Source organism: Camarhynchus parvulus, chromosome 4, assembly GCF_901933205.1.
Source record: "Camarhynchus parvulus chromosome 4, STF_HiC, whole genome shotgun sequence".
NCBI classification, from domain to species: domain Eukaryota; kingdom Metazoa; phylum Chordata; class Aves; order Passeriformes; family Thraupidae; genus Camarhynchus; species Camarhynchus parvulus.
In genome coordinates this window covers 5,096,311-5,106,027 of record NC_044574.1, presented here as the reverse complement: position 1 = coordinate 5,106,027, position 9,717 = coordinate 5,096,311, and positions in this window count along the sequence as shown.

The window sequence follows — 9,717 nt, the reverse complement described above, 5'->3', positions numbered from 1 at the left end:
TTAAATTTTGAGGTGAAAACACTTGGGGAACTATTAAAAATAGTTCTCCTATGCTCTTTCATAAGTCTGAAGAAAAATAAGATATTTAAAAAGAGTAGAAAATTATAGTTGATTAGTCATAAAGGAAAATATTATACTGATTTTAATTATGCTATAGGATAAGAAAAATAGAAACATTTCACGATAAGTTGGGGAGCAGAGATGACACAATGTTATGTCTGATTCTCTATTTTGCATATGCATACATATAAAATAAGCAATCAGCCAAGACAAAAATAATTATTTTTCATTTCATAATGAATAAGTAGTGTATGAATTTACTTTCTTCCTGGATATTTTTGCTGATTAGCTGGCTAAAAATTTACAGCAACACTAATTTCCACCGGTCAGCTACAGGAGCAGTAATCAATCCTTTGACAGGGAGCTGTAAAATGGGGACCAAAAACTAAGCTTTCTATAAATACTGAATTACCCATCAGCCTTTAAAATATTCTGATTAATCATTACTCTAAAACACAAGTGACTGCTTTAAAGAGCCCTGAGCAACTGATTCCAGACATCAAAAATGACATGATCATGTTTGAAATCAGTCTTTTCTTCTTATTTGTCCTTTTTGGTGACTGAGGGATACTTTGTGAATATCAAACTAACTGAATTTGTTGTACAAAGTGTTTGTTTGATCTATTCCCCATTCATTTCCATAAAGTAAGTTATCTGCCTAAGACAGGGTAAAACATCACATGATTTACAGCATACTTAGATCACAGACAACATTTCCAGACTTAGCGCACAGGGCAGGGGAAATTCATGTTCAGGCTTGGGGCAGCTTACACCACTGGATTTGATTTCCCACCCATAAAGAAGTCCTGCTTTGGCAAATGAGATTTCTAAGCAAGACAAAATCAGCTTTCACCTGTTTCTGCTGGATTGTCAGGTCTATTGGCACTGGCCTTCCCCGGTCTCCCACCTGGTCTCAAATGCCTACTTACATTTTTGAATGTTTCTTGAAGTCCTAATTTTCTTTCACTTTTTTTGTACATGCTCCATCAGCTTTAATTAAAGTCTTAATAGGTGCATTTAGCTAAATGTGGTGAAGTGGTACAAGAGTTTTATTTACAAGCATGGTATTCAAACTCTTCAGACAGGTTATATAAGTCTTTCCTCTCTTCTACACTTTTTTTTAGCATACCCAAGAAGTTTGTCCCTGGTTTCTCTGAGCTCAGCGGATCAAGTGTGTGGCAATTCCACTGAGGGTGGTCATAGATTTTTGACATGTGGATAGAACCATGGCAACAGGTAGAGACACTGAGAATGAGCTGTGCATTCATTTATTCTCTCCAGTTTTATTAAAATGAACCTTTAACTGAAATTTCTTCTCTGGGTACAAAGGTTGTGTTATTCCTGCAGCATATCCAGACTGGCATCTGAGGTCTGCTGCTGGCTCTGAGGGCAACATCTTTTTCATACCAACCAGGACCTTGATTTCTTAGGTTACAAAATCAGTTTTAAAACGTAGGTCACACCTTTTTGGCCAAAGGAACTATAGATGAATGTAAATGCCATCAAGAGCTCTTTAATCAATGTACTGCATCATCAATGTCCTAATCAAACACTCTGCCAGTGGACTTTGTACACTAATCAATTTTCTGATGAGAATGTTAGACTCATTATCATTTACAAAGCTAAAAGTAAGGATAGAACAAGCTGATTTTAAACCTGCTGTTGGTAGCTAATTACCCAAGCTCATTAGTATCTTATTATACCAAAAGTTTTGTTATGGCCAAAAGAGAGCACACCATATATACGGAGCTATGAATTTATTGTTAGCACAATTGAAGTTTTAGCAGTCTAGTTAATTTGGGCTGTGTAATTACATATATAATTATGGTAAAACTTAATTAATAATAAAATTAAAATTGTTGTAAAATTGTTGTGCCTTCTCGATCTGGACAACCCTTTACTCTGGTGTTGTCCTCAGTTTCCTAATTTTACTTGTACTTGTTATCGTTGCAAACTAAAGCTAAACTAGAACACAATTCCTCATTCAAGGGACTCTCTGATATTTGTTACTACAGAGAAACAAACACAAATCAGAGCAAGCCAAGGTGATCTCAGGCAAGTTCTGACACCCTGCAGAGTCAGGTTAAGGACTTGAGAGCTTGACATCTTTTAGCAACAACAATAAAAGATGTGCCTGTGCTTATTGGTCTGCGATTCTCATCAACTTTTTATTTTTATTTGCGTCAGGCTCCTGCATTTTAGGTTTGCCCACCAGTTGAAATGTGCATTAATTTACACTGCCTGGGCTCAGACATCTTCCTGCTAACACTAGAAGGTGAGGACACTTAACCAGATGTTTCTAAGCTCCTTGTCCAGCCAACAAAATAACCATGTTCCCATGTCCCATTGGTTTCAGGTAGCCAGAGATACCAGAACAACACACCATGGTGCAGGCCTTCAATGGAGATAATGTGACACCACTGCAAACATTGCTCACAGGCACTCAGAGATGCTCAGTCTGTGTCACAGTGACATTGGCTAAATATAGACATCTCAAATAGGCCAGATGATTTCTCTAAAAATGCCTGTCTCTCACATGACAATATACAGAATTGAATGGCTCAGCTGTAGACATCCACATTGTGGAGATGGGGCCTTGAACGTGATCAGTCCCTCCCTAAACCTCTAATTCCAGCCTTCTTTTTGCTGGAGATTAAATTCTACTTTTGATTACAATTTAATATCTCCCAACAACATGCTGCTACAAAAAGAAACAGACAGCTGGCTATAGTAACTCCTTGTATTTCTCTGATTACTGCCAAAATTCTTTCTGTCTGTCTGTTAAGAAAAAAATAAGACAAAAACCCCCAAACTCTAAGCTTACTCAAAAGCAGCCAAGATTTAGTGAAATATCACAGCAGAAGTCTATTTTATCCCATGCACAACAAGTGAATATGCTGTCATTGCTGGTTGTTTGCAATATTCATCCCTGGATGCAGTTTTAATTTTCCTGGGAGACAGCTGATTGTGCATGCCTGCACACCCATGCACAGAGACAGAGAACCCATAAAATACTTTCCACGCATGGCATCATTTATCTTAATAGTTGTTAGTGCTGCAGTTTCCACTTTAACAGTAATCATGACACATTTGTTACTTGATTTATTTGAATAGCACTGTCAAACACTGCATAAACAATACTGTTCTGGGACCTGGCCAGAAATTTCAAATTACATTTTAATATTTATGTGCCTTCAGACTCCAGGAGGAAAAATACTGATGCTGGCTTGTGATTTGAATTGCTGTTACAGCAAAGCCAGAATAAGTCTGCTTTTTTCTATAACTCATGTAATCTATCATGATATTTCTTTAGCTGATACAAGTAAAAAGAACATTAGTTTATATTTGCAATAACTGGCAGTAACTAAAATAATATTTAGGTGGAATTAAAGTATGCTTGCAGCTTCCTGGATTGGCTTTCTAAATAGCTATCTCTATATCAATCATCTCTGTGACTTCACAGCACTGAATAGCTCTGCTATGGCTTTAGAGCAGCATGAGCAGAGCTTGCTTTCTGAAATGTAAAACCTCTCTTTGAGTCCTTACTTTATATATTCCACTTAGCACCATCCATTAACAGCAAAATGTTCGTTATTGCTGTGAGCTGAAAACAAATTATCATTAGGACCACTATGTTTATTAGTGGCATATTTTTGGTTAGCTGTCTCTAGGGGCAGAATTTTTCTTCTGCATTTAAAATGTCCCACCATCAGAATTTCAATTATTGTAGGATAAATGCTGTGGCAGGGTTCTGTTAGTTTCCTGCTGCTAATGAGAAATGATAAGGATATTGACAGCAGTTTTTTTCCTCTTTCCAGTGCTCCATGAGCATTCAGAAATCAGGGGCTTCAATCACATCTTCATGGGAGTGAGGCTGAGCTTTTCCTGGCTGTATTTAAAACCTTCTCTTTGTCAGTGGCCATCTGGATGCGTGTTATGTTCTATTGTGTGCCAAATTATATCGCTGTGCCTATGGTATCACTTAGTGTCGTTTGCTTTCTGTGACAAACCAGCAATAATGATTACTCCTTATCCTTTGCATTAATGATGATACTTACATGGAGAGAGTGTAGGGCTTGGTCCCATTGTCTAGCAGGCAAAATTGCCACTTGTGAGATGGCAGAGTTCATGCAGAAATGGGTTCTCTTCTCTGAATCATGTCCTGCTCTCTTGTTGGGAGCAGTGGGATGCACCCTAATGGACCAAAGAGCCCCTGAATTCCCCAGTACCTTGCCCACAGCCCTCCTGACAAGTATTTCCTTTTCCTTTGCCAAAATCTCTATTTTCCATAAAATTTCACAAAATAGGAAGCAGAAAACACATTTGGAAACTTCCCTTTCTTTTTCAGGTAGGTTTCATGAAAATCTGTAGTGCCAAGGAGTCCAAGGAAAATCTAAGGAAAGCACAATCAGATGAACATCATTAAGCTTGAGGAATAGACAGACAGGAACATCATGAGGTTAATTTTAAAAAGAGAAAATTCAGGGACTGACACCAACCAGTGCAGGCTCACAGGCAGGGAGCAGACTGTGTATTAGGCTTTCCTGAGCAGCAGGATGAATTAATGACCACTTGAGGTCCCCCACAACAATTCAGATTTTAGAATTGCAGATATAACCAAAGCACACATACTTAGCAGCAGAGGAAATTAGCTGATCTGCTCAAAACCAGACAAGGCAACACACAGCGAATGAAAGGCTAAGAAATTAGGATCTAGGAGAAAAACAGGAGGCAAAATTATTCTTCAATGTATTGACACATTTGTATAAGCAGGGTCTATACCCCAAAGTGGATCTTACTAATAAATTAGTCAGAAAAGGAAGACAGAGGAAGTTGTACCTCCACCTCCCAATAAATGAGCACCACCACATTTACCACCGAGCCATATTCCCAAATGCCACACACATAATATGTGTGTGACATTCACATTCTCTGAAAAAATCCCTTCACCCAGGATTTTTCTCCTGGGAAGCTGAGAAGCCTCAGAAAAAAAAAATGAAAACAATTCTTATCTCATTTGCTTCTCCTGTGTTGTGCTCATGTGGAATGTGTTTGGAGATTGTTTACCCACAGGTGATTATTCCATTGGATTCTGCTGTGAGTTGTTCTGACTCTTTGGCCAATCAGGGCCAAGCTGGGTTGGGACTCTGGAGAGAGTCAGGGTTTTCATTATTATCTTTTTAGCCTTCTGTAAGTATCCTTTCTGTATTCTATAGTGTAGTATAGTATAGCATTATTTAATATAATATAGTATCATAAAGTAATAAATTAGCCTTCTGAGAACATGGAGTCAGATTCATCCTTCCTGCCTTCATTGGGACGTTTCCCTGCAAATACAATATACACCTGCCTCTTGAACATTTCCAGGGGTGGTGTTTCCACCATTTCTCTGGGCAGCTTTTTCCACTGACTGACCAAACATCTTAACATCTTTAAAAAATGGGTAAAAGCAGGACCCCGGAATTACTCATCACTCAGCCTCACCTCCATGCCTGGTAAGATCATGGAATGGATTCACCTGGAATCCCTGGAAGGTATGTGGATGACAGAGGTGATGAGAGACAACCGAAGTGGTTTCACAAAGGTCAAATCATGTCTGAATAAACTGATGGTTTCTTTTCCCACCTCAGTTTCCTCCCATTGAATTTGTGTGATTAAGGAGTTAAATGTGATTTCAGGAGTGTATTCTGCTTTTCTTCTGTTTCTGAATCCAGCTGAATTGAACACAGAGGTGTCCTGTGACTGAGAAAGGGAAGTCAGTGAAAGCAATGCTAATGGTAAATTTAATACACGTGTATTTGTACTTCAGCCTCTGCAGCCTTGGTGCTGCAGATGAGCTGATATAATATTGCAGTTGCTAATTTGTCATGAGAGGTTTTATTATCACTCTTGTCACCTTGAGTGCCTTACACAATCAGATTGCTCTCTGCTGGGACAAAATATCTCATTTCCTGTGATATGCAGTAATTGTTATAATACAAAAATTCTCTCTATCTTTGTATTCTGGAAATGTTCATTTCATGCTTTCTCCAGCAGTTTAAGCTGATTTTCACAAGTTGTTAAACTGTTACTTAAGTGAAATGAAAACTCTTTTTTTCCCTACCTTCCTCCACTAAATCACACAAATTTGTGGAGAGAAAGTGAAATCTATTATTTAGGGTTGTGTTTTGTGATTTTTATTGTGACTCTGGCAATTAACAGCCATAGCTTCTGGAATCATATCATTAAGCAGTTTAAAGAAAACTTTGGAATTGTTATGCTTTAGGGCTCAAGAAATCCGAAGGGGGAAAAAACCCCCAAAAACCTCAGTTTCCTTTTTAAGCTTCATGCATTTTTTTTCAGGGTCTGCCTCCTGACTGTAAGAGCAATATTTCAGTTCAATGCCTCCTTCCTTCAAAAGCTCCAGTGACTGTGACAATACAATACAGTCCATAAATCAGAGTAGAAATGCCACAGATGATGGGGAAACCAGATTGAGGAATTAGTTATCAGGAGAACAAGAGCACACACATGATTAATCAAAGAGTATGCTTTGTAGAGTTATGGGTCAAAGTCTAAAGGGGATATTCCATGGCTGCTACTTTTACTTTAAACCTTTATTCGGGAGAATGGGATATTTGAGTCTAAATTATCTCTGAATAAATTACATGAGGACAACCAGATTCTTGATGGTGTTGTCTTAAAATTGTAAAGATCAGATGATTCATTGTCAGAATTGTTGGATTTGCAAGAAAATCCTTGGAAAACTGCCCTTTTTTAGCAGAACCTTTGGCATCTTACCTTGCACTTGTGCTCAGCAGGGGACGGAGCAAAGACATTGATGCAATAATCTCCATGTTGGCTCCAACAGGGAACAGTGGCAGGGTGTTGTAGGGTCCGTATCTTGCTTCCTTCAGCTGTGAATTCTCATTTTCCCTACTGCTTTTTCCCTCTGTCTGTCCCTGAATGTCTTTTTGTGCTTCCTTCTTCAGACGGGCTCACACATTGAAGAACTTCAGCGCTAAAGCCCGGGAGAAATTGAGTGTTTTGCTCAAAATTTCCTTCTCTGGGAATTTACTGGAATATTATCTTCACTTATTTTTTGCCTGTCTAGACTATTAAAATATAATAGACTCCCCTGCTTCCCAGAGAGGTTGGTTTTTGAACTAGATATGGAATAGTCTGTGGAAACTCTTCTATCATCTTTCCCTGTAAAATGTACAGAGGGAATTCTTGGGTGATCCCATTTCTATAATTAATTACTCTCTGAGCTGTGTTTGTTCTTTAAGTTCTTGCTAAAATTGATGCTTTCAGACTTCTTTCTCCATTAAGTGACAAGAGGATTTGTTCAATATTCTTGGTATTACAGACTTGGAACAGAGCTGACATTTTATATTCATAGCAGTTAATCCACCTCTGAGTATGCACATCTAATCCTTTTAAAGACTTTCCCTTTGGAAATTTTAATCTGTGTATGTTCTTATGAAAATCTACTAATTTTTCTTTCCACTGTAATTAAAATGTTGGCTATATTTTGTAATTGATTTGTTATATTTTTTTACAATTTATCATTTATTATGTCATTTATTATGATCTTTTTATAATTTGCCTAAATCTTTTCATCCTCCCGTGTTTACTGGTACATTTCAGGCAGCATGTAGTTAAAAAAAAACCACAACAACAAAAAACCAACACAATAAAAAAGACTTTCGCACAATAAAAAGATTTGTACTGATCTGGCGCTTTTAAAGTTTTGTGGTAGCATTTTATTTGTTTGTGTTGTGGATTCTGAACACTAAACTCAAATAATGCTTTTACATTTGGGGATAAGTCCAATGTTTAAAAAAAATTTTGATCTTTATGTCAGCAGAAAGCTCTTGGCAGCACAAGGCAACATAAGCCAATTAAAATTTATGTGTTGAAGACCTGGAGCCTTAGGAGTCATGGCTCATATAGAGAACTCCCCTAGTGGCATTTGATTTCTTTCATAAATGTGTTTCATCTAAGTAAGGATGCTTTTTGAGTAGGAAAACAGCACATCTGGAGACAAATCTAAAATATCATTAATGACAGAACAGGTTTATAAATATTGTGCAGTGGCTGGTGGGGAATATTGCACATACACTACCCAGAAAAACTGAAAATCTGCCTGAGACAATTCTCAGGACCTGACTAAAACCCGTTATTTTTCACATTGGTTGACTTTTGCATGGCTTAGAGTCTAAACAATCCAGGGATGTAACCAGCCTTTGCTTCATAAACCAGCCTGCTGCTGTTTGGAAATGAAATTTCTGGGATTCTCATGAGGTTCAACAAGGCCAGGGCGAGGTGCTGCACTGGGCTGGGGCCCAAGGTCAGCACAGGCTGGGGGTGACCAGGTGGAGCAGCCCTAGGAAGAAGGATTGGGATGCTGGTGGGTGGACATGGCCCAGCCACATTCCCTTGCAGCCCAGTGTCTTGGTTTGGAAAGACAGGAGTCTGCTAAGGAAGGCAGGAGCTTCCCCTGAAATTGAGAATGTAAACCCTCCCCACCCCTCCGTTAAATTTTAAATTAAGGGGCTCTCAGGCAAAGATATGGGAGCAGGCAATAACAGTTCTTTAATAGGGAAGAAATAAAAGGATAAAATAAACAATACAGTCCACTGGAACAACACTGACAGAGTCAGAACCCAACCTGACACCCTGTGGGTCCGGGTGTTGGTGGCAGTCCGATTGAAAATGTGGCTGCAGTCCTCTGAAGTATCAGGCGTGATTCTGTTGGAGCAAGGGGAATCTGTAGAGAAGGATGTAGTCTTCCTCTGAAGATCCAGGAGGAAAAGGCAGCTGCTGTTCCTCTGGGGAATCTCGTGGAGAACAAAACTGAACTGCAATTTCAGAATTCAGAGTATATGGGGTAGAGTGCTTGGTCCTCCCTGGGGGAGCATCTCACAATGGGATGTTATAGTTCTTATCAGTCATGCACCGATATTCAATAGTTGTTATAGCGGAGGTCCCTCCCGAGGAAGGTGTGAATGTGGTCATTCAAAGAGAGAGATAAGGAAACTGCTCACTTGACAAGGTAATCAGCCATACAGATGGTAATGGAAAACATCTTGCATGCAATCTTCAACAGAGAGCCCCAGGTGTGTCTTGGGCTGCATCCAAGGCTGTATGGGCAGGTCAAGGGAGGGGATTCTGCCCTCAGAGCCCACCTGCAGAGCTCCTCCAGCTCTGGGGCCAAGCACAGGAAGGACCTGGAGCTGCTGGAGTGAATCCAGAGGAGGCACTAAGGTTATCAGATATAGAAATCTGGTATAAAAATCATAAAGAAAGGCTTCACAAAACCAAGTCTGCTCTCCTGGAATCAGTGGCTGGCCTTGTAAAGCTAGAATTTTGCAAGTTCCTATTTGAAAGCAATCCTGTTGTGAGCAATTTGTTAATATAACAATCTATCCCTGGGTAAAAAATAACTGGCACCTGTATAAACTGTTTTTACACCATTAGATAGAAAAAATGAAAACCATTTTTACACCATTAAACTAAACTGGTTTTACACCATTAGATAGAAAAATAAAATAAACAACTCTCCCTGCATGTAGACACCCAGATTTTGAGTGACCAATCAATACAGAATAACAACTTGTTACTAACCAATCAAGTAATTGGCAAGAAAACTACCAACCAATTGGAGTCCCACAC